The following is a 25,039-nucleotide window of genomic DNA, read 5'->3' as shown; positions in this document are numbered from 1 at the left end:
GTCAGTGATTGGAATAAATTCTTGAAAACCTGTGAAAAGAAATCCTGTTAATATTTAGTTATAACCTTCAGTCAAACCCCAAAATAAACTCGACTCATGTGTAACCCTTACATATTTCAGGTCACGGAGTACAACTGCATCCACTTATAGTCCTGCTAAAATATAAACACACAAAATATTACAACTCCTTTATGAACAACATGGCAAAAAATCATGGGTATCCCATGGGCTAATGGCAGGGTGCTACTACATCCTATGGAATACTATGTGGTACTGACTCGTTGTGTCAAACAAGAATATTCACCTCTCATCTAGGAGCAGTTGTTTAGCTACATAATTTCACGATCCTAGCATGGGCGAGCAATCCCAAGAATCCCTTCCATGCACTTCAACCACCATCCTGCTTTCCACTGAAGGACACGCCATCGGCAGTCCTTAACACCTAGCTGCACTATGAATATATCAAGAAATGGAAATCTTAATATCTAAGGACAACCTTCTGACACCAAAGTAATTATTTAAACGCTCAGTGGCAATACGAACTGTGACTGTGTTATGGAAACATCGAAACTAGAATATATAGTCGAGTGTTCGGGAATGTTACGGAGAATCCACTCTTGTCATTTGCCTATGCAGCAGAATTGAAATTCAAATTACTCCCCATTTATTTTAACATCAATAATGTTGTAACACGGGCCTCTATTTCCTAAGAGGTTCCGCCTCATATAAATGTGAACACCTGTTATCTCGTCAAACAGGTTTATACCTGCCGCTCTCCACTGGCTTACAAGTGAGCAAACAGATCTCGCCACGGATGGCCTTTTACTACAGCACAAATCTTCGTCCAAATCCTTGTATTATCACAATATATCGGTCAACATTATTGCCATCACGAATTATTTCAAGTGTAATGGGCTGAAAGCAACGGGAAACTACAGCCGTAACCACCTCCCGAGGACATGCAGCTCTCTCTGTATGAAAGATGTACTGATGATGGCTTCCTCCCGGGTAAAATATTCCGGAGGTAAACTAGTCCCCCATTCGGATCTCCGGGTGGGGACTACACGAGAGGGGGCGATCATCAGGAAGATGGATACTGACATTCTGCGAGTCGGAGCGTGGAATGTTAGGAGTTTGAATCGTTGTGGTAGGTTAGAGAATCTGAAAAGGGAGATGGATAGGCTAAAGTTAGATGTAGTTGGTATAAGTGAAGTACGTTGGCAGGAAGAACAGGATTTTTGGTCAGGCGACTACCGAATTATCAACAAAAATCAATCAGGGGTAATGCAGGAGTTGGTTTAATAATGAATAAGAAAATAGGGCAGCGGATAAGCTACTACGACCAGCATAGTGAATGAATTATTGTCGCCAAGATAGACACCAAACCAATGCCCACCACAATAGTGCAGGTCTATATGCCTACTAGTTCAGCGGATGATGAAGAAATTGAAAGAATATATGAGGAGAAAGAAGATTTAATACAATATGTCAAAGGTGACGAGAATCTAATTGTGATGGGAGACTGGAACGCAGTGGTAGGCCAAGGAAGAGAAGGTAGCACAGTAGGAGAATTTGGATTGGGACAAAGGAACGAAAGAGGAAGTCGGCTGGTTGAATTCTGCACTGACCACAATTTAGTCCTCGCCAATACTTGGTTCAAACACCACAAACGACGGCTGTATACGTGGACGAGACCTGGAGACACTGGAAGGTATCAAATAGACTTCATTATGATTAGGCAGAGATTCAGAAACCAGGTGTTGGATAGCAAAACTTTCCCAGGAGCAGACGTGGACTCTGACCACAACTTGTTGGTCATGAAATGCCATCTGAAGTTGAAGAAATTGAAGAAAGGAAAGAATGAAAAAAGATGGGATCTAGACAAGTTGAAAGAAAAGAGTGTGATGGATCGTTTCAAGGAACATGTTGCACAAGGACTAAATGAAAAGGCCGAAAGAAACACAATAGAGGAAGAGTGGAGAGTCATGAAAAATGAAGTCAGTAGGGCTGCTGAAGAAATGTTAGGAAGGAAGAAAAGATCAACTAAGAATCAGTGGATAACTCAGGAGATACTAGACCTGATTGATGAACGACGAAATTACAAGAATGCTAGAAATGAAGAGGGCAGAAAAGAATACAGGCGATTAAAGAATGAAGTGGATAGAAAGTGCAAGGTAGCTAAGGAAGAATGGCTGAAGGAGAAGTGCAAGGATGTCGAAGGCTGTATGGTCCTGGGAAAGGTAGATGCTGCATACAGGAAAATCAAGGAAACCTTTGGAGAAAGGAAATCTAGGTGCATGAATATTAAGAGCTCAGATGGAAAGCCACTTCTAGGGAAAGAAGACAAAGCAGAAAGATGGCAGGAGCATATCCAACAGTTGTATCAAGGTAACGATGTAGATAATTTCGTACTGGAACATGAAGAGGCTGTTGATGCTGATGAAATGGGAGACCCAATTTTGAGGTCAGAGTTTGACAGAGCTGTGAGTGACCTAAATAGGAACAAGGCACCTGGAATTGATGATATTCCCTTTGAATTACTGACTGCCTTAGGAGAAACCAGCATGGTAAGGTTATTTCATTTAGTGTGCAAGATGTATGAGACAGGAGAAGTCCCATCCGATTTTCGGCAGAATGTTGTTATACCTATTCCCAAGAAAGCCGGTGCTGACAGGTGTGAAAACTACCGCACTATTAGTTTAGTATCTCATGCCTGCAAAATTTTAACACGTATTATTTACAGAAGAATGGAAAAACAAGTTGAAGCTGAGTTGGGGGAAGATCAATTTGGCTTCAGAAGAAATGTAGGAACACGTGAAGCAATCCTGACTTTACGTCTGATCTTAGAGGATCGAATCAAGAAGGACAAGCCCACGTACATGGCATTCGTAGATCTAGAAAAGGCATTCGATAATGTTGATTGGACCAGGCTATTTATGATTCTGAAGATGATAGGGATCAGATACCGAGAACGAAGAATTATCTACAACCTGTATAAAAATCAGTCTGCAGTGATAAGAATCGAGGGCTTTGAAAAAGAAGCAGCAATCCAGAAAGGAGTGAGGCAAGGCTGCAGTTTGTCCCCTCTCCTTTTCAATGTTTACATAGAACAGGCAGTAAAGGAAATCAAAGAGAAATTTGGAAAGGGAATCACAGTCCAAGGAGAGGAAATCAAAACCTTGAGATTTGCCGATGATATTGTTATTTTATCTGAGACTGCAGAAGATCTCGAGAAGTTGCTGTATGGTATGGATGAAGTCTTAGGTAAGGAGTACAAGATGAAAATAAATAAGTCCAAAACAAAAGTAATGGAGTGCAGTCGAACGAAGGCAGGTGATGTAGGAAATATTAGATTAGGAAACGAAGTCTTAAAGGAAGTAGATGAATATTGTTACTTGGGTAGTAAAATAACCAACGATGGCAGAAGTAAGGAGGACATAAAATGCAGACTAGCACAAGCAAGGAAGAGCTTTCTTAAGAAAAGAAATTTGCTCACTTCAAACATTGATATCGGAATTAGAAAGATGTTTTTGAAGACTTTTGTGTGGAGCGTGGCATTGTATGGAAGTGAAACATGGACGATAACTAGCTCAGAAAGAAAGAGAATAGAAGCTTTTGAAATGTGGTGTTATAGAAGAATGCTGAAGGTGAGATGGATAGATCGAATCACGAATGAAGAGATACTGAATCGAATTGGTGAGAGGAGATCGATTTGGGTAAATTTGACGAGAAGAAGAGATAGAATGATAGGACACATCTTAAGACACCCAGGACTTGTTCAGTTGGTTTTTGAAGGAAGTGTAGGTGGCAAGAACGGTAGGGGTAGACCAAGGTATGAATATGAAAAACAGATTAGAGCAGATGTAGGATGCAATAGTTACGTAGAAATGAAAAGGTTAGCACAGGATAGGGTGGCATGGAGAGCTGCATCAAACCAGTCTATGGACTGATGACTCAAACAACACACCTGCCGCTCTCCACTGGCTTACAAGTGAGCAAACAGATCTCGCCACGGATGGCCTTTTACTACAGCACAAATCTTCGTCCAAATCCTTGTATTATCACAATATATCGGTCAACATTATTGCCATCACGAATTATTTCAAGTGTAATGGGATCTGTAGAATTTGATATGCATTTCACTGGTACTAATGGAGTAATTGGATGAACGAAGAATCCCTCTGGATATACGAAACTGTTCTGTGTTCAAACCATGGACCTTACCATATTTCAAAACACTCTGTCCTGATTTTTTTCCCTCGAGCATTTATACAAAGAAACCTCGGCATTATCTACACCATTACCTCTGGAGTATCTACTAGGAGCATGTCTCACAAACTGAGTCGCATGGTTTCATAACTACATGGACAAATAGAACTTATCTACCACCGACAGTTATGGACAGTTACGAAGTTTCTCACTTCACTTGGAAATACAGTAGTCCAGACGCATATGACACTGACTTCAACATAGATCCCAAACCCCAATACACCGAAACCCGAGCTTTCACCTCCTGACAAATGTATCGCAGACTGACACTTCACAAAAAAGCATACCACGTGGATGGTAACTATTACTCATTCCATTACTTATTATTATTATTATTATTATTATTATTATTATTATTATTATTATTATTATTATTATTATTATTATTATTATTTCAAAATGTTTTGCCCCACTAAGGAGCGCGATTGTACTTATTTTGCAGATGGTTGTGCTTTCTTCTCCTACCAGAGTTTCTTCCCTCTTTGTGTTTATCATCTGTTCTTCCTTCTGCGTAACTGTGTACTCATCTTGGGTTCTCAGCAAAATGATGTTTGTTCACCAACGTTCTAAAGCTAGGCGTGTCCCATATAATTTCACCTGGTATGTTGATTTCTTGAAGGTCCTTTTCAATTTCGATTATCCAGTTATTCTGACATTTAGCGAGGAGGCATTATTAAATTTTTTAGTGAGTCTTTCATCATCTGTTCTTTTTATATGGCAATCAAACTTCAATCACCTTTTCCAAAGATTGTATCTGATATTTCCTCAATATGTTGATATAATTCCGGAGACCTCCTATTCATCCACACTCCTATGCATACTGGGCCATGGTTTACCTGAGGACTTCCCTATCTTGTTTTTCGATCATTTTAGATAATGATCTTTCTCGACTGATGAAGGTTTCTGACGTGTGTAATGTTTGAGGCTTAATTACGGTGTTATAATGCTTTAATATAGCGTTGCTTGATACTGATATTTTGTCGTACTGTTCCATGAGATTCTATGGCCTACTTGTAATATAGAAATCTCTCTCTGTTTTCCTCATGATTTAATGGAGATTGTTGGATGATTTCCCCAAGTATTTGAAATTATTTACCTGAGTAATTTTGCGAAACTGAGTTACCAGATTTTGTTTGTGAAATTATCGAGTAGATCCTCCCATGTATTGGGTTTTCTTATATGCGTTTTAGATTCGTATTAGATGCAATTGCACGAAGTTTTCCAGGGACTGAATTCGTTCCTGCCTATTGTTGGATAAAATAATGAGACCTTTTGTGAAGGCCGAACATTTGGTATGAATTTTATGATTAACTAGCTTCACGGAAAGTGTCCTGAGGCAAATCAGATGCTAAATATCTTAGTTATACTGCTGAGATAGATTAAAATCGAACTCTCCCCTGTCTTCAACTTATTAGCGTTATGAAATCAATTATTGTTATTAGTATGAGATCATATTTGTAAATATTATTTGTTTTAGTGATGTAGCCACACGCCAAATAAATAAATAAGTAAATAAATATTGTAATTACTGACATTTACAAATTAGAAGTTGACCAGAACTTTTCAATTTACATACACAACTGATTCTACGTCTGTGACCATCAAATCTCACAAATTAACAAACTTAAAATTCCTCTAAATTTCATTGCTATACTATAAACATGTTTCTTATTACGTCTGAACAAATTTTATGAGAAATGCACTCAATCTAACGTCCCATCCTTAAGAAAAATGTGAATAAATGTCGGTTATAACACAGTGACACTTATACCATACGCAAGCATCGTAAATTTCTACTTGTGTCTTTTCAGCACAAAAATTAGTAGCTGAAACTGTGATAAACTTCCACTAAAATATTACAAGGTCAAATCAGACCTACACATAGCAAAATACACCGGACTACGTTGAAGAAGTTACTAAAAAATTATTTCCTGTGGCTATTTCTAGCCGAGTGCAGCCCTTGTAAGGCAGACCCTCCGATGAGGGTGGGCGGCATCTGCCACGTGTAGGGAACTGCGTGTTATTGCGTTATGTGTGGTGTGTGAGATGCAGGGATATTGGGGACAGCACAAACACCCAGCCCCCGGGCCATTGGAATTAACCGATGAAGGTTAAAATCCCCGACCCGGCCGGGAATCGAACCCGGGGCCCACTGAACCGAAGGCCAGTACGCTGACCATTCAGCCAACCAGTCGGACTTAGAATTTACTGGAATACACAGACTATATTTAACTCTTATCAGCTCCTATTTTCTGCTCAACTTCGTCCTCTGTATGTACAGGTTTACTGGTTTATGTTATGCAAGTTTTCATTATAATATTTTGCACTTTGATTATTTTATTTCTATTATTCACTTAATTTTAAGAATCTGAAAGACAACACAAAATATATAGCCTTGCAATTTACTGGACACTCTAATAATATGCATTCAGGAAAGTCGCCGAGACTAGAATCTTCGCCGTCCAAAAATCAAGGTCATGCGTTTAGTGGTTGAACACACTCAGTGCTATCCAACATCCAGATCATCTCCCGTGATGACATTGAGACTCTCACAGTAGAGCTCAATCAATAAGCCACCAGGTACTGTATTTAGATTTGTGGAGCCTTCCAGCATCAACATGTGAATTTTGTGGTTGGTGACATCAAGAGTCATAATACAACATGGGGCTACCCAGGTACCGAAGAAAGAGGAGAAGCTGGCGTAGAATGGACAGATTCGTGCAATCTATTTCTACAGCATGATAACAAACTTCCAGTATCATTCAACAGTGCGAGATGGAGGATGGATATTATCCAGATATTAGATTACAGTATCTGCGTAAGCAAACACATATCTCGGTTTTCAGCGAAATCAGTGGGGCAAACAATCCCTCATCGTCCTGTTATATGCCAGATATATGCTGCAATCTGACGGCAGACAGTTCCTTTTCATACATACATCTTCATTACAGCTTTTATGCCTTTCATTGTTCAGTCTGCGACCCTCTGTGAATTTACAGAACGCCACCTCAATCCTCTATTTGCAACTAGTTCTGTGGCCTCGTCTTAGTTCAATGCATCTTACCTTTAAATCGTTAGAATCTGAGTGCCTTTTCGAAGATGATTTCATTTTAAGAAGGCTGATTGGAGGAAATGTACTATTTCACTGCACGAGAACATTCTGAATATGGAGCATTTTCCTTAATCATGTGATGATTATGTAAATATCGTGAAATTTTTCTCGTGTCTCAAGCACAAGTAATTTGGTTCAAAATTCAGCATCCCTTGGTCTCGTCTTCCACGCACAGAGATCTGTGTGTTTGGTCCGCGAGAGCTATATTATTTCGCTCATGTCGACTGGAAAGCCAGGTAAGAACCGCCTACACGCCACCTGGGACGCAGCACGTGGGAGTAACACCTCTCCCCATGCTACGACAGCGTAGTAGGTTCGTGGATAATCTGCTGTTACTTGATGTCGTGTGTCCCCACTCTCTTACAACTGCCAATGGCTGCCATACAGAAAAGCCGCATAAGATGACTAGACTCTAATTCTTCTGACCGTAAAATTTTGAAGTTTGTTGTTGAGGCTATCCTTCCTTAGAGCAGTGTCCCCCATCGCTCCTGTTATTAGATATCGCTTTTAAGAAATCTTCCCCAGCTTGGACGGTATCGGATCTCAAATGATCGTTGTCAAAGAGATCACGATAGTTTCTCAATATTTCAATAGTTTTTGTATATAGTGTTCACCGTCAGCGAATTGAGATACGAGAAAAATTTCACGATATTTACATAATCATCACATTAAGGAAAATGCTCCATATTCAGAATGTTCTCGTGCAGTGAAATAGTACATTTCCTCCAATCAGCCTTCTTAAAATGAAATCATCTTCGAAAAGGAACTCAGATTCTAACGATTTAAAGGTAAGATGTATTGAAGTAAGACGAGGCCAAAGAACTAGTTGCAAACAGAATTTTGTGGTGGCGTTTTGTAAATTCACAGAGAGTCGCAGACTGAACGAAGAAAGGCATAAAAGCTGTAATGAAGATGTATGTATGAAAAGGAACTGTCTGCCGTCAGATTGCAGCATATATCTGGCATATAACAGGACGATGAGGGATTGTTTGCCCCACTGATTTCGCTGAAAACCGAGATATGTGTTTGCTTACGCAGATACTGTAATTTAATATCTGGATAATATCCATCCTCCATCTCGCACTGTTGAATGATACTGGAAGTTTGTTATCTTGCTGTAGAAATAGATTGCACGAGATGATCTGGATGTTGGATAGCACTGAGGGTGTTCAACCACTAAACGCATGACCTTGATTTTTGGACGGCGAAGATTCTAGTCTCGGCGACTTTCCTGAATGCATATTATTAGAGTGTCCAGTAAATTGCAGGGCTATATATTTTGTGTTGTCTTTCAGATTCTTAAAATTAAGTGAATAATAGAAATAAAATAATCAAAGTGCAAAATATTATAATGAAAACTTGCGTAACATAAACCAGTAAACCTGTACATACAGAGGACGAAGTTGAGCAGAAAATAGGAGCTGATAAGAGTTAAATATAGTCTGTGTATTCCAGTAAATTCTACAGTCCGACTCTTTGGCTGAATGGTCAGCGTACTGGCCTTCGGTTCAGAGGGCCCCGGGTTCGATTCCCGGCCGGGTCGGGGATTTTAACCTTCATCGGTTAATTCCAATGGCCCGGGGGCTGGGTGTTTGTGCTGTCCCCAATATCCCTGCATCTCACACACCACACATAACGCAATAACACGCAGTTCCCTACACGTGGCAGATGCCGCCCACCCTCATCGGAGGGTCTGCCTTACAAGGGCTGCACTCGGCTAGAAATAGCCACAGGAAATAATTTTTTAGTAACTTCTACAACGTAGTCCGGTGTATTTTGCTATGTGTAGGTCTGATTTGACCTTGTAATATTTTAGTGGAAGTTTATCACAGTTTCAGCTACTAATTTCTGTGCTGAAAAGACACAAGTAGAAATTTACGATGCTTGCGTATGGTATAAGTGTCACTGTGTTATAACCGACATTTATTCATATTTTTCTTAAGGATGGGACGTTAGATTGAGTGCATTTCTCATAAAATTTGTTCAGACGTAATGAGAAACATGTTTACAGTATAGCAGTGAAATTTAGAGGAATTTTAAGTTTGTTAATTTGTGAGATTTGATGGTCACAGACGTAGAATCAGTTTTGTATGAAAATTGGAAAGTTCTGGTCAACTTCTAATTTGTAAATGTCAGTAATTACAATATTTATTTATTTATTTATTTATTTATTTATTTATTTATTTATTTATTTATTTATTTATTTATTTATTTATTTGGCGTGTGGCTACATCACTAAACAAATATTATCTCATACTAATAACAATAATTGATTTCATAACGCTTATAAGTTGTTCAGTGCAGATTGAAGTATGTACACATGGCCGAGTAGTATACAGTCCTCCCTCTGTTATATATAATGGAAAGGCGAGGTAAGCTGAGCCACAGCTTGTAGGAACACGTCATTCCACTCGACGGCCACAAGCGTTACGAGATTCCCACTTTCACGGCAGTTTCATTTTGCTACATCTTCAGAGCTACACCGACAAAGTGTTTTATGTTTCCTTTCAGATAAATTTCTTGCCGCTTCGGATTGCTCTTCCATTTACTGGATGCCACACCTTCAGTACTCTACTGACCTTCATACGGACCGGATTCCTGGGAATGCCCCGCTCAGTTTCCGGTGGGACATACGCAACTACTAACGCAATTCGACCACGGCATACAGCCAGGACACCGGCCGTGAAAAGCTGAACCGAGAGTCTCAAAGAGATCAGGAAGCTGTCGAGCCTAAGGAGCAGCCAGTGGTGAAGTGACTGCCCGCTCCACCAAGGACATCTTAAAATATCTTCCTTCCAACATATTTACACAAAACTCTAAATTCTCATGGTTTCTTGCCTGTAGCTCCACATCTCCCTTCCTAGTGTCCTGGCCCGGCATAGTTCACCATCTTTCGGGTCCCAACGTGTACGCTCTGGGTGCGCCTCAACTCGCAATGAGAACGAGACGCCCCGGGAATGCGGAGCCGCACAGCAGCGCGGCCCATCTTCCCTCGGTCCGCACGAGGCGGGACCTTCACTTCCATTGCGCCTTTAGATTTAGTGTCAACCCAATGACTCGCACACAGGTTAGACTCCTTGGTCCGTGTTTCAAGACGGCTTGTGAAATTACCCGAAGCTTTTGCGCCGCTGATGGGAGTCTACAAGATTCTTCTGTCCGAGGCATCCCCAAACCAACAGCTGAGCAGGGCCGGAGCCGGGCCGGAGGTCCGTCGTTCATGCCACGCGCCCTCGCTTGTCAGGTGCCGGACGCCTGCCCCGAAGGGCGGCGAATCAACTCCGCGCACACATACCGTCGAGCCGTCGGCCGGTACACCGGCGGTCTGTCCGACGAACACGCCTTGCGACGCGGACGAACAGGCTACACACCCAGGCCTTAGACCGACACCCAACGGGTCGTGACGTCCAACGAGGGGAGAAGTGCGGCCCACCGACCTCCCCACCACTACCCGACCGAGTAGAAACCCGTTGCCACCCTGACTCCGGATTGCTCCGTGCAGGGGGACGGACCCATCTGGCCAAAGCGGGGAAGAGGCGCGGATAAGGCTTGAATCTCCACGGTTGAGGTATTTTCGGGTTTCTCACGTTTACCCCCGAACGGTTTCACGTACTCTTGAACTCTCTCTTCAATGTTCTTTTCAGCTTTCCCTCACGGTACTTGTTCGCTATCGGTCTCGTGGTCATATTTAGCCTTAGATGGAGTTTACCACCCACTTAGGGCTGCATTCTCAAGCACCCCGACTCTGAGGAGAGATCCTCCCGGAAGCCGCAGCGGTCTCTACGGGCCTGGCACCCTCTGCGGAGCGTGGCCCCATTCAAGAAGGACTTGAACTCGCCGCAGGTTCCCGGTTAAGTGGACCCTCCCAAACACCACATTTCCCGGCAGGGTGAACCTGCGAGATTCGGTGCTGGGCTCTTCCCTGTTCGCTCTCCGCTACAAAGGGAATCCTTGTTAGTTTCTTTTCCTCCGCTTAATAATATGCTTAAATTCGGCGGGTAGTCTCGCCTGCTCTGAGGTCGTGTTTGGTTTGTGCGTGTCGCACAAAATGTTCGGTCGCTGCACACACAGCACACACTTTCGAGCTTGGTCGCGGGGCAAGGGCGGCGAACCGGCGCCAGTAGACACAAAGACGCTGCGCGGACCAACCCTCCCGTCTCACACACTCTCAATGGTGTCGACCGGTCCAGATCCACCGGGGTGAAGCTCTTTTCAGGAGACGCGGCGGCGGCCGTGGCCGCACGAACCGCGACGCTTCCGCCCTTCGAACGCAATGTCGCGTTCAGTTTTAGCAACCGACCCTCAGCCAGGCGTGGTCCGGGAACGGAATCCATCGAAATGGTGCCTTAAATGAAGACTTCCAATTTTGACACAAAGTAGAGGCCCATTTCAACCAGGACCGATGTTCCTATCATAAGGGTATTGCTGACTTAATTTGACGATAAAGATCAGGGGGCTTGATAGCCTATTATCATTGTCGCTGAGCTGGCTGCGGTTGGAGTTCTGGCCACGGAATTCGGGAGTTATACGAAGTACGTCCAGAAAGTAAGTTCCGTTTGGTAATAAAACTAAATTGTGTACAGATACAGAAAAATTATTTATTGCACAAAATTCTACAACTCTTAAACTACTTTTCCACATAAGTGCCGAAATTTTGCAGGCATTTGTCATAGCGCGGCACACGTTTTTGTATACCTCCTTCATAGAAGTTTACCGCCTGTGTCTTCAACCAGTTGGAAACATTTTCTTTCAGCACTAATTGTAAACCTGCGGTTTTCCCAGATCTTGTCATCAATCGCGTGAACCAGTTCTTCTGTAGCCACAGATGGACGCCCACTTCGTTCTTCATCGTGCACGTCACTCCGTCCTTCATTGAACTGTCGGACCCACCTTCTCACCATTGAATCACTCATCGCATTTTGTCCGTAAACGTCGCAAATTTGCCGATAAATTTCAATTGGTTTCACTTTCCTAGCATTCAGAAAATGAACCACAGATCTGATTTCACAAGCGGCGGGATTTTCAATCAACACCGACATTGTAAACAAGCACAACAAAGCTTACGTAGCTGACAGCGATCTCAAAATGGCACACGCTTCTTCTCCTTGATACAGAGCGTCTACCGTGCATGTGCGGACCTGCGATCGCAGCGCTGCAGTAGAGATAAATTAAAACGGAACTTACTTTCTGGACGTGCCTCGTAATATGAAGACATCCTCCGGTTCGGATTCCACATTACACTAGAAACCCTTGGTCATGATCAAGGTATATATGTCCATGAAAGACAGGAAGTATCCTCGCAGAAGAGACTAATTCATCTTGGTGTTGCTTTATTCCCAGTTGTCCAGAGACTTCTTTGGTTAAATGGTAAATTGGCTATACTATATGATATTGGTCTGGATGGAAAAGATATACGAAACGTTGCCAACCTGTATTAACATCAGTTCGCATCTCTTAAGGTTGATAACACCAACGCCTGTGCTATTGAAATAAAGCAAGGGATGAGGCAAGGCTCTGTTATAACTCCACTCCTCTTCAATAACTTCTATGAAAGGGTGCTTTTCTGATATCAGTATTGTTAAAGGAATCGTGAAAAATAATCTGCCATATGCGGATGATACCCTTCGGTTTGCAATAAGTGCTGAAGGTCCACAGATATTAGCGAACTGTGTGGTCAAACAGAGTTGTGCGTTTAAACACGAAAAATACTAACTTAATGATCGTAAGAAAACATGTCATTCAACCTATAAACTTGAGAGTAGCTGGCACATCACTAAAGCAAGTCCAGTACTTTAGGTCTCTCACCTCCATACTTGATCACAGCTTGAGCAGCCCTGTTGAAACGCTAGGTCCCAAGGACTGCCTTCAAGAGAATTATTTAAATCCTCTGTAACAGGGACTTCATTTTCTCCGTCCATGCTTACTTCGGTGTTGTGTATCTCCTGTCTTACTTAATGTTGTTGAGGCCTGAACACCATCCTTTGAGATGTGAGGCTAAAGTACTCCGAGCTGGAGGTCACGTACAATATCATTCGAAATTATGAGTTAGTGCAGTGGTTTATACGTTTAGAGAATTATAAGTTAAAACCAAATCCATCAAAAACCCAGATCCATGCTTTTCACGTGAGGAATGAAGAAGCATCTTGAAACTTGCAGATCAGGTGGATGGCAGAGGTACTGGAACACAGTGGTACACCTATGTACCTGTGGCCACACTTTGCAGGTATCACTGCGCCAACTCCGAGGCAAAACTCCTCTCTCACGATGCTTTGACATGATCAGGCAGGGCTGCTCATCCAGCTCGCCTGAAACTTGCGAAACTTGAATAGAATTTGCTCCGTAACTACGGAGAGCCCTGGACGACGTGGAAATCTTCAAAGAGAGTGCGAATTGCGACAACGTAAAGAATAACATCCACCTGATACTAGTGCTCATATCTGGCACTAGGCAGCACCACTGTACTGTGTATAATCTCTCTTGTAATTTTTACTGTATTATGCGACTGACACTAAAAAATAAATGACCTCCTTCACTTTATCTCAAAGATATACTTTAGGGAAAGAGGTGTAGGAGAAGAAGGAGAAAATCTTGGCTACGGACTGTGCAAGAATGGTATGGACTCGGTACCCCAGCTTGCTGAGGACAAGGGTCAGATCGCCCCAATGACAGCCGACATATGATAAGGATATTGTAGAAGAAGAACAAGAAGATGAATCATTGCTAGATTTATATTGTGAATATATCTGTACAACGTAGAATGCAATAAGCCTGAATTATTCCGCCTCGTGTGGCTTGAATACTGTTTTAATAATAGAAATGGCCTAACTGTCACTGCTGAATGTTTCATACGGCACAGCGACACACGGCGCACTTCCGTCTCGGATTCGAAGAGAAACAGTGCTTCGCGATGGCGTGGTGGAACATGAACCACGTTTCATAGCTAAGTCTAATTCACGGACTAAAATGTTCGACGTTCTAATACAGATAAAATATGAGGATCATAAAGTATTTAATGAGCAAATGTACAACGTACAGTATGATAAATATATGATGCACAGCATTATAGTACCGGTAATATACAGCGTTTCCTTCCTCATTACGCGCTTACAATGGTACTAAAAGCAATCAATTTTTCCGTTAAATGCACATTAAAACAGTAACTAATGTGAATAATTATAAAATGATTAACGAAATTTAAAAACAGTTCAAAATAGTTATTCTATGTATACGTAATCCAGTTGCAAAAGCAGTCTAAGTAAGTGGACCAACTTGAATAATTATAAAATGAGTAAATAAATCTCAGAAGTGCCCAAGATCGGTATTAAGTGTATAGTAACAGACTTAGTCTATTCCAGTTTAAAATTTTACTTCAAATTGAAGTTTCAAAAAATAATTTTAGAAACATTTGCACTTGGCAAACGGAAGCGACTTTCTCTTATAATATGACCCTGCTTTGAGGACAATAATATAATGTTTCCGTGTGAAAGACCTTACATTGTGGAGTGCACTTGACTCGCGATTCGGAATATAAAGAGTCTCGGCTTATCTTCAGGACAATGTCACGCGGAGTGTTTCTCTTGTGGCGAGGAGATGAACAAAGCACCGTCACTGTTTCAAAGCTGTGCTGTTCCGAAGCATCGGTGGTTCCTGTTCACGCGACACGACACACGAAGTGATCTCAGTGCTTCGAAACAGTGAAGCCTTGATGTGTTGATTGCGCCGGCACAGTGTTTGGAAGCCTACTGGGCCTACGGTATAAATGTAAGGTGATCTCCTCTGAAATATAAATGCAAATTTTTCGCTTATGAACATGCAGAGTGGATGGCAGATGTTCATACATCCCTGTAGCTTGTACCGTCACGCAGGAGTGTTGGCAGATATCCACCTCGTTTATAGCTCGGAACACGAGCCGCATGACTGTACCTCGAAATGTTTCGTCGTAGAAAAGTACAGAAATATTACGGCAATCACCTCACAACACGATGGCAGCTGCTTTAACATTGGAGCTATATTTCTTTCTCTTCTACTGTTTCTTTTCAAATATTAAATTTTACACTCTGCTAAGCAAATAACGATTCAGGTACAGATCTGGCTTGTTAGCTTGGGTACAATGTTGGGAAAATTAGATAACAATAATTTAACAATATGAGCATGAAGCTCCCTAATTACATTTTTTTAAATCAGCGCTACTGATCCTTTCAATCAACTGTCAAGGAGACGGATCTTCCAATTTCTACATCAGTGAAGAGCTTTTTGTTCTACAAATTCACATTTTAGTAGAATATTCTCGAAATTTATAAGTTCCAGGCCTGTCCAGGCACAACCTACATTTAACAAAATGAAACAGTACTCCCTGTCCTAACTGCTCAACAGTCTAACAGCCTAAAAATGAAGTGAATGATGTTAACTGTAACAGGGGTAACAAGTACCCATCATACCTGAATTTGGTAAAAACAAAAGGTAAAGTTACTGGCCGAAAATCGAAATGGTAATGAGGCGAACCCTTGCACTCCTTGATATTTACATGAAATTCTTAAGGCCCTATTTGGGCTTATGGCCCGACGTTAGAGAGGTGACTACATGGAGAAAACATTTAAGTTACAGAAATGCTATGTGTATTTTAACGGTTACAAAATCATGGTCACCTCAATGTCAACTCGAGAGGGAATACATGAGAGTTACTCACTCTCTACTCCCTGATTATGGTTAAGTTCTTTTGACTTGTTTGTTTTATCTCAAAATCTACTTGTTAATTCTTTTCTCCTGAAGTGGTTTTTTCCACATGTTTGAATACATCAGGTATTCAGAGGGAAGCGATAAGCTGTGACACGTGACCAAGCTGTGTATCGGCCATCTTTTCCTGCAGCTAGCGGCGTCTGGCGTCATTTCATCCCTGCGCATCTTGGAAGGAGGAATAAAGTAAGTGTATTCGGAATAAGGACAGGCTTCATACAAACACAAATTACTGTCAAAGACTCGGGAAGTGTGTCTTATTATTATCTTTATAAGTACTTCTTAATTTCCAACTGACACATATTTTGCGTTCAGTCTGCAACCCTCTGTGGTTCATTTAGTTTCATAGCTTTAATCTTTATCTCGTTAACAACTGAGTCTAACCATCGTCGTATTGGTCCTCCCTGTACTTCTCTTACCCTCTATTGCAGTGTACATTATTCTTCGCCACTCGCCAAACATTACCCCACCACGAAAGCCACACTAAATCAGCAGCTGTACTGTACGAATTGGGATTGAACTACCCTCATTCCGAATATCCTCCTGCCATTGTTTCCACCTGATTGTACCAGCGGTCATTCTCACTATTTTCAGGTCTGTTACTTGTATCGCATAAATAATGTACCCCCACATCCACCCAGCTTTCACTCCCATGCAGCAAAGTTGATGTGAAAACAGACCGAAGAAAAGATAGTGTGGTCTGGGAATTCTTTCTCACAGAATGCCGTTGATCAAACTGTGAGCTCACTGCAGTGGCTTTTAACAGGGAGGGCTACAACTCAGAATATACTTGAGGTGGCCACACCTATTCTGTAGCAACTTGTATCCCTCTGTACACATTACATGGCCATACCAAGTAGGTTATAAAGACAATAGCGGAAACACTCTCGAAAGTGCAGCCACTACCACTATCTAGCGGCTCGCAGTCGACTGCCCCTTGTATCTGCTATGATATAATACCTGAACCAGGGGTCTCGAAATTGTATTGTATTGTATTGATTTGAAGTTTTAGACGAATTATGGAATAGCTTTTCAAGTACAACATGTGAGAACATTCAATGGGGAATATCATGTTACTTGATTCATATTTCTTCACTAGAAAGAGGAAGTTTTCAGGGTCATGGGAATTAAGTTCAAGGGGCATCAAAACATTTTTACACACATTGTGTGCCAGTCATGGGATTGCCCAACCAAGAACACAATTGTCTGCATTTGCCTGTGTAGTTTGCACATTACTGTCGATGATCTCATTTTTCATTACAATTAGATCTCTTATCACTAATATTTAATCTTTCATTCACAACGTAACTCATTTTCAAATAATTGTACCGGTATTTGTACAGTAATACTGCAGCATCAGCCTCACAATTGCTACCTTGTGATAGGGATAGTAAGTTATTTATCTAACAGTTCTTAATGCACTGTGAATATCAGATGCATCTGGAGCTATAGTATTGCCCTCTTTACCTCTGACAATGGCAAATGAATTTTCCAGACAATCTTGTGTCAGTCTTCTAGTGAAGATAAATTGAAAATCCAGTGCTCCATCAATTATGACCACAAAATATTAAGAGCAGTGATATTATCTACCCAGCAATGAATACATATTGGGTTGAGTTTACTATTATCACCTCTGTTTAACACAATGATCTACCTTAGATATTTTCAATTTCTACCAATTTTTTCTAAATGATTAGAATCACTGCAAAGGTGTTTTCTATACTGCTTAGGGCCTGTGATACTACATTTTGAGGAATTCAAGATGTCAAATAGTATGTCACATATTTCAATTAAATCAGTTCTAATAGCTGCAGAGAGTGGTAGTGATTAAGATGAACACGCACCTTTATGCCACAAGCAAGATAATGTCTCATAGTCCGAAAAGCTAAACACACTCTCATTGGTGAAAAAGGTGAAGTGAAATACATTGTTTTATTAATTTTGGGGCTAGTCTGGGAACAATGTTTGAATCTTTGTTATAAAATTCTTCAGTATGAGACTAGCTACAAATTTTCCCTTTTACATTTAAATCATTCCTCTTTCGATTGTTTTTGAGTGATTTAATCAAGTGAGGGGCATCATAGATAAAGTACATTTTTTTCATCATTTATTTCTGTTACGGGGATACCGTGGTGGTCAGAGGGGAAAGAAGGTGCGGGCATGAATCGGTCTATCTATGACAATCAAAAGATTAATTAAAAGCTTTCAAATTAGAGTTATATTCATTTTTTGGCTGTTTTTATGCTGTGTTTTAACAAAACAATTCGCACAACAACAGAACAAGATTTCAAGTACAGAACTAGCTCGTTAGCTTGGATACAAGATAGGAGAAATCAGAAAAATCAATCAAAATTGCTAATTATCAATACGAGCTTAAAGCCCCCAATTTTACAAATGTTACTTGAGCACTGTTGCTTCATCCACTCAGTGGTCAAGGAGACAGGTCTCCCAATTTCATTTACAGAGTACTCACAACGTACAATCTTCCGAGAGCACCTCTTGCTCTACAACGTAACCGCCTTCCAAAAGACACCATTCAATATTTACACTAACAAGTCTACAAGAATATGAAGAGTATCTATGCTCTATGAATATATCTAGGAGGCTGCACTCCGAACCTTATACCCTTACTGCCTTCTCAAGGCAACCTTCAACTTTTACATTTACAACCAGAGCATCTTTGCCCAATAAAATTAGCACTTTCCAGGCCTCTCGAGGCACAACGTACATTTTACAATTCAAACCGTATTCACTGTCTTAAACACTCAACAGTCTAACATCTTAACATAAATAATCAATTTTACAGAAGTATAGAATACCCATTCTACCGGAACTTGGTAGGAGACAGAAATCACAGATTAAAGTTACTGGCCCAAAAATCAAAATGATGCGGAGGCGAACACTTGCACTCCTTGAAATTTGCACTCAAAACATCAAAACCCTATTTGGGCTTCGGCCCGAAGTTACAGAGGCTAAGCCTATACTACTGAGGTGACTAGATGGAGAAAATGTAAGTTACGAAAGCTACAGACAGAAATCGGTTACAAAGTCATAGTCACCTCTAAGTCAAGTCGATAGGGAACTCAAGAGGTGTCACTCTCTCTAGTCTCGAATTATAACTAAGTGCTTTTCGGCTCATTTAAAATTTACATTTGAAGTAGAAATTTACATTTTAGAAGACTGAAAATTTAATGTTACATTATTAAAGATAGGAAACCCTCCCCTCGAGTTAGCTTTCAGAGGCTATCACAACGTTATTAAAGGGCTGCCATTACCTTAATCTGCTGGAATACTCGATGAAGGGCGAGACGCCGCCGCCTCCTCTATTAACACACACTCAGTAGACTGGACGATCAATAAGGCAAGGTAGCTCGAAAAGGTACCAAATTCTATATCCGAGAGAAAGGGTCTAGAGAGCTCTGGGCTAAGGCTCAACACACCTCCAAAGTTTATTGGATAATCAAAAAGGTACAAGGCGGATCCTATTTGCTAAAAAGAAAATATACAAAATTTTATATTGGTCGATATTTGAAGTTAGTGGACAGAGATAGAAGTGTTGCAAGCAGTAATACACCCAAAACATAGCATAATCAACCCAGTTTAGGAAACCTCAAAATAAAAATTACTTTAGGATTTGAATAGCTCCTCTTCACACCAGAGTGCATGGTAACATAATTTTTTGGCAGAGGTATCTGTAGAGAAAAGTCCAAACTTCGTGCGCTAGTAGTTGCGACATTCATATATCAGATGGCATTCTTCAAGACGCTTCATTTCCCTTAAAGTCTCTCCTCGCAGTTAAAGTTTGACATTTCGCTGGTTAGAAGAAAGAATATCAAGTTGTATTTTTCAGACAGAAATTTTCTTGTAAAAGTTCATTTTTAAGAAATTACGTTAAAAACAAAACATAGGGTTTTAAGAGTTTTCTAGAAGGTGTGCAAGGTTTTTTGTTTTTGGCCAATAAATATCAATATTTTCTTTTTAAACGATGGCCATTTAGTAGGGGCACTTATTGCCCCTCTTTATGTTTCCGGAAAGGAAAATGAAAAACTGCCGAGCAGAAGTGACTGTAATTACCACATTTGAAGATTGCAATTGTATAACCTTGTGCGCTGTAAGTTGAACTGTGTTCAATTATGGAGTTCACGTTGCTAGGCTATGAAGCAAACCTGCTCTTATAAAACAGTGCACCTGTTTCAGAGCTAAAATACTCATCCCCCGTTCATCATCATGCTGACAATTCTCTCTACTTTTGTACCTGATTATGGATTTTAAGTCGTTGTTGTTGGAGCTAACGAGCTCATTATTATATTGTTATTGTTTATTCAGATCTTCTACTTACCAAATTTTAAATGAGAGAGAAAAGAAGGAATAAAATTATAAAATTTAGTACATTAAATTATGCTCTGGTCAATTCCTTGTCCGCCCATTCAGTCCAGCACCTTCTCCACCTCTGTGATCCATGATATTTCCGGAACACGTGGTAGCAGAGCGTAGTTTGATGGGCCCGGACAAAGCCCCTTCTGACGGAATTACATAAAATTTGAAACTGATCACTAAAAATGTTTCGGTTTTCCAATTTTTCCTAATTTTGGCAAAATTGTTTCATCATGGCTCGTCCTAGAGAGGTTATGGATCGTTGGTTTTTGCGCAAGAAAGAACTTGCTTATACACTACATAGCAGAAAGTTTCAGTCATGTGGCACGGTTGTGACAGAGGCAAAGATTTTTTTGATTTACCTCTTAGTATTCCTGTGTACGGACAGAATGAAGTTGGTGACACTTTATCCACGATCACCACTAACATTACAGACCTCGATTCTGTTTTGAGTTTATTTGAAGGAGGCGAGCCCTCTCGTAACCAGCTTAAACGTTTTCAGACTAGACTCCTTAATTTCTATAATAGAGTAGGGCATCGAATGTTTCTTGATGCTTGTTGTTTAAAGGGGCCTAACATCGAAGGTCATCGGCCCCATAATGTTTCTTAAAATCAGTGATGAACACTCGAGTATACTAAACTACTTAGCTCAACGTATATCTGAGCTGTCTAATAAAGTTAGTCAATTGTTGTCTGGGTCTGCGGGTGGAAGGAGTGACTTTGCTGCCCCATTAAATGTCAATATGGAGGAGGATCCGAACGAATCCTCAGACAGCGCGGAATCAGTAGAGCAAAACCAACCTTCTGCCCCAACCGAACAAATTCGTTGGCAATCCACAAAATCATCCGCCATTTTTCATTAGTAATGCAGCTTTGACCCTCCTCAAAATCCGGCTACCCTCCGATTATATCTACGGGTGTTAGCAGCTTACCCCATCCTGTAGGCATTTACTCAAAGGATTTTCTAGATTTTCAGTTAACTCAAACAATGACGTAATAGCATTCTTAAGATTTGTAGTGGAATTTCAGGATCAAGCCTTGGTGTTTGCCCTCTCACATTCACAAATATCACAGATCATTTACCCTTACACTGTTGGGGCTCTATTAGATAATATTGTTAAGGCGATATCGGAAAAGAGTTCCATTGACACCTTCCATGCCCACTTGTTTGCAGACTTCTTCCCTGAAAGAGCCGTGTTGTCCCGAATACATAAATACTACTTCCGAGTCCAGAGCCTAGATGAAAACCTAGCGGACTTCATACAGGTTATTAAATTTTACTAAGTTGTTGCATTTCACTGTTCTGAAGGCCAAATTATACAAACTATCTTCGAAGGGATGCCACCATCTTATAGATCATACTTGTGTTTCGATTCCCGCCCGCGAACGTTCAGGGAACTTGAGACCATGTCAGTGTCAGCGGAAGGAGTGGAATATGCAGATACTCTGCGAGTCGCTCGAGATCCATCACCCTCTTCTAATATCTCTCGCCACCACCTCTTAGAAACTTCTCTCCCCGTAAATGTTACGCGTGTGGGTCGGTCGACCCTCTACGAAATAAGTGTCCTCTATTGAAAATTAACGGACCTGAAAATGGAGCGTCTTATTCTGAAGGATGTATCAAATGCGGGCCATTCACACACCTGACTAATAACTGTAACTAATCAAATAGTACACCTTCTTGTCCTACTTCAGGTTTTACCTCTGCTAACCAGAGCAATAGAAAATGACAAGCGTGCAAGCTGCTCGACACCATCTGCATCTCTGGAAGTCTGGAACCATATGTTCTAAGGAGGGAAGACAGGGTAAGACCATCTTTGAAGGTCTCAAAGAGTGCCCCAAGATTGCTTCTGGTACTTCACATTTTGTTCCATTCCTTAAAATTAAAATAAACATTGAACATGTTACAGCTCTCTTAGATTCCGGAAGTGTTAACTTCATAATTTTAGAAGAATGGTATTCAAAATTAAAGTTTTGTTGAATATGTTTCTTTCTCTGCGAGATGTGTTTCGGCTAACTCTTCCCTACTAGAAATTTTAGAATTTATTCAGGCGAAAATTCATATTTCTAAATTGGCATGGTTGTTTAAGTTATTTGCTGCTAAACAATGCCATTCCCTGTGATATTAGGGGTAGATTTTATATCACATTCCGGTATCGTGCTCGATCATCAAAGTAAAGCCTGCATTTTCAAATTTAGGAGTAATTTCCATGTACCTCTTTTAAAATGTAATTCTGTATCAATTTCTGTGATTTCGCTTACCCAGAATGAGATGCCATTAGACCTTTGCTATCTGCCTGAGGATCGGGCTAATTCGATTCATAAATTATGTCAGTCAATTTACGACCTTTTTCGGAAAATCTTGCTGTTGCTGACTTAACTGAATACAAGATCGAGTTTCCGGATTCCGTCCCTGTAAGACTTCCTTCATACAGTCTATCTGCATCTAAAATGAAGCCCCTCAAAGAAATCATAGACGAAATGCTGAGGATGTTCTTCCACCCTCCAAGTAAGTTTATTCCTCACCCATTTTTCTGGTTCCGAAACCTCAAGGCGGCTTCAGACCAATAATTGATTAGAGGGCGTTAAATCTTAAGATATTTCTATAATCCGTGCCCCTTCTTGACTTGCATTCATGTTTCTCTTTGTTTCGTAAGGCTAAGTTCTTCACCATCTTAGATCTAACACTCCAGTAGGCGCGCGGAGTACAGGTGACCTCTAGTGAATTTGTTTTGCGTGACTATAAGGGTTGGCAACACTCGTGACCTTGAACGGCCACTCACCCTCCGCCCGTCAGTGCATTGTTAGCTTTTATGCTCGCAAATTGTCGCCGTGACCTCGTTATTATTTGCGCTGTGCAGTAGTGGAGGACACTTGTCCTCCGCGCGCCTACTGGCGTTACAGTTTTTTCCGGATATTGCTGTGGTATTTTTTTATTTCATATTTTTGAACGTCATAACGGTTAACAATAATGACCAGTGAAAGTGAACGTGAACACATGAGACTGAGGATAACGAATGTGTTCTAGGTACAGAGGATGAAGATGAACGAGAAGAAGACCACTTGGAATACGACACAGAGAGTAGAGAAGATGATATCAATGCAGAGGATAATCCGGCTGATGTTCCTGACGACTCTGAGGAAATGGAAGTAGTAGAAGAAGCAGTTCCTCCTCCTGGCCCGGTCCTTCCTGTCGCTTTCGTCAACCCAGAGTTTTATTTGGGAAAAGATCGCACATCAAGGTGGTACTTAGAACCTCAAGTTGCCCAGACTTCTCGTACACCCAGACATAACATTATACCAGTCTTTCGTCGCCCAGGACCTCAAGGGTCTGTGAAAAATGCTGTCACTCCAGAAGCTGTGTTACAGTGTATTATTGATGACGAAATGGTGACTGCACTAACAATTACATAACTAAAATTCACCCTCAGTTTGTCAGAGAAAGGGATGCTAGGCCCACTGATTCCCGAGAAATTCGTGCATTGATTGGTATATTATATCTTGCTGGGGTTTTGAACGCTGGAAGAAGAAGCGTATTTGAAATGTGGGATAATTCACAAGGCACGGTAGTAGAGGCTGTTTATGTAACCATGAGGTTTCGATTTCTTTTACGTTGTCTGAGATTTGATAACGTACACAACAGAGATCAAAGAACATATTTTGACAAACTAGCTGCTTTTCGAGAAATCTTTGAGATGTTCCTGCTCAATTGCAAGAATGCATACAAACCAGCCGACTATCTTACCATTGATGAACAGCTAGTTGCATTTAGAGGAAACTGTCCCTTCCGGGTGTATATGCCTCGTAAATCTGCAAATTATGGAGTAAAAATCTTTGCTATGGTTTCCCCAACAATCTTCTGTGCTACAAACCTTGAAGTGTATGTAGGGAAGCAACCAAACGACCCTTTCAGAAGAAGCAACAACACGTCAGACTTAGTTCTGAGACCGGTGCAGCCTATTTCAAGAACCAATAGGAATATTACATGTGACAATTGGTTCGCCTTTGGCAATAAAGCTACGGGAAGAAGAAAAAGTAACAATGATTGCTAGGCCTACACTGAGAAAGAACAAAGCAGAAGTTCCCCCTAACTTTCAACCTGATAAGTCAAGAGAAGTCAAAAGCAGTTCGTTTGGCTTTCAAGAAAGCTGTACATTGGTATCTTACGTACCGAAGAAGAATAAGGCTGTGTTGGCAATATCAACTATGCATGAATACATGGCAATCGATCCAGATACGGTACAGGTGATGAGCGAAAACCCGTGGTCTTTACTTCCTACAATGAAACCAAGTATGGCGTGGATATTCTGGACAAAATGTGCCGTCAATATGACACTGCAAGAAACTCAAGAAGATGGCCACTAACAATCTTCTTTCATATTCTGAATGTAGGAGGCGTAAATGCTCTTGTAATCTATAAAACAAATAAAAAACTCGGCTTTGTAAGCAGCTATGATTTTTGAAACAAATGGCCTTCGCCCTGAATAGACCACAAATTGAACATCGTATCAGTTTGGAGACGATGCCACAAGAAATAAAGACAAGAGAAAGGAT

This window comes from Anabrus simplex, chromosome X, assembly GCF_040414725.1.
Source record: "Anabrus simplex isolate iqAnaSimp1 chromosome X, ASM4041472v1, whole genome shotgun sequence".
NCBI classification, from domain to species: Eukaryota; Metazoa; Arthropoda; class Insecta; order Orthoptera; family Tettigoniidae; genus Anabrus; species Anabrus simplex.
The sequence above is the reverse complement of the archived record's forward strand: the minus strand, read 5'-3'. Positions refer to the sequence as shown.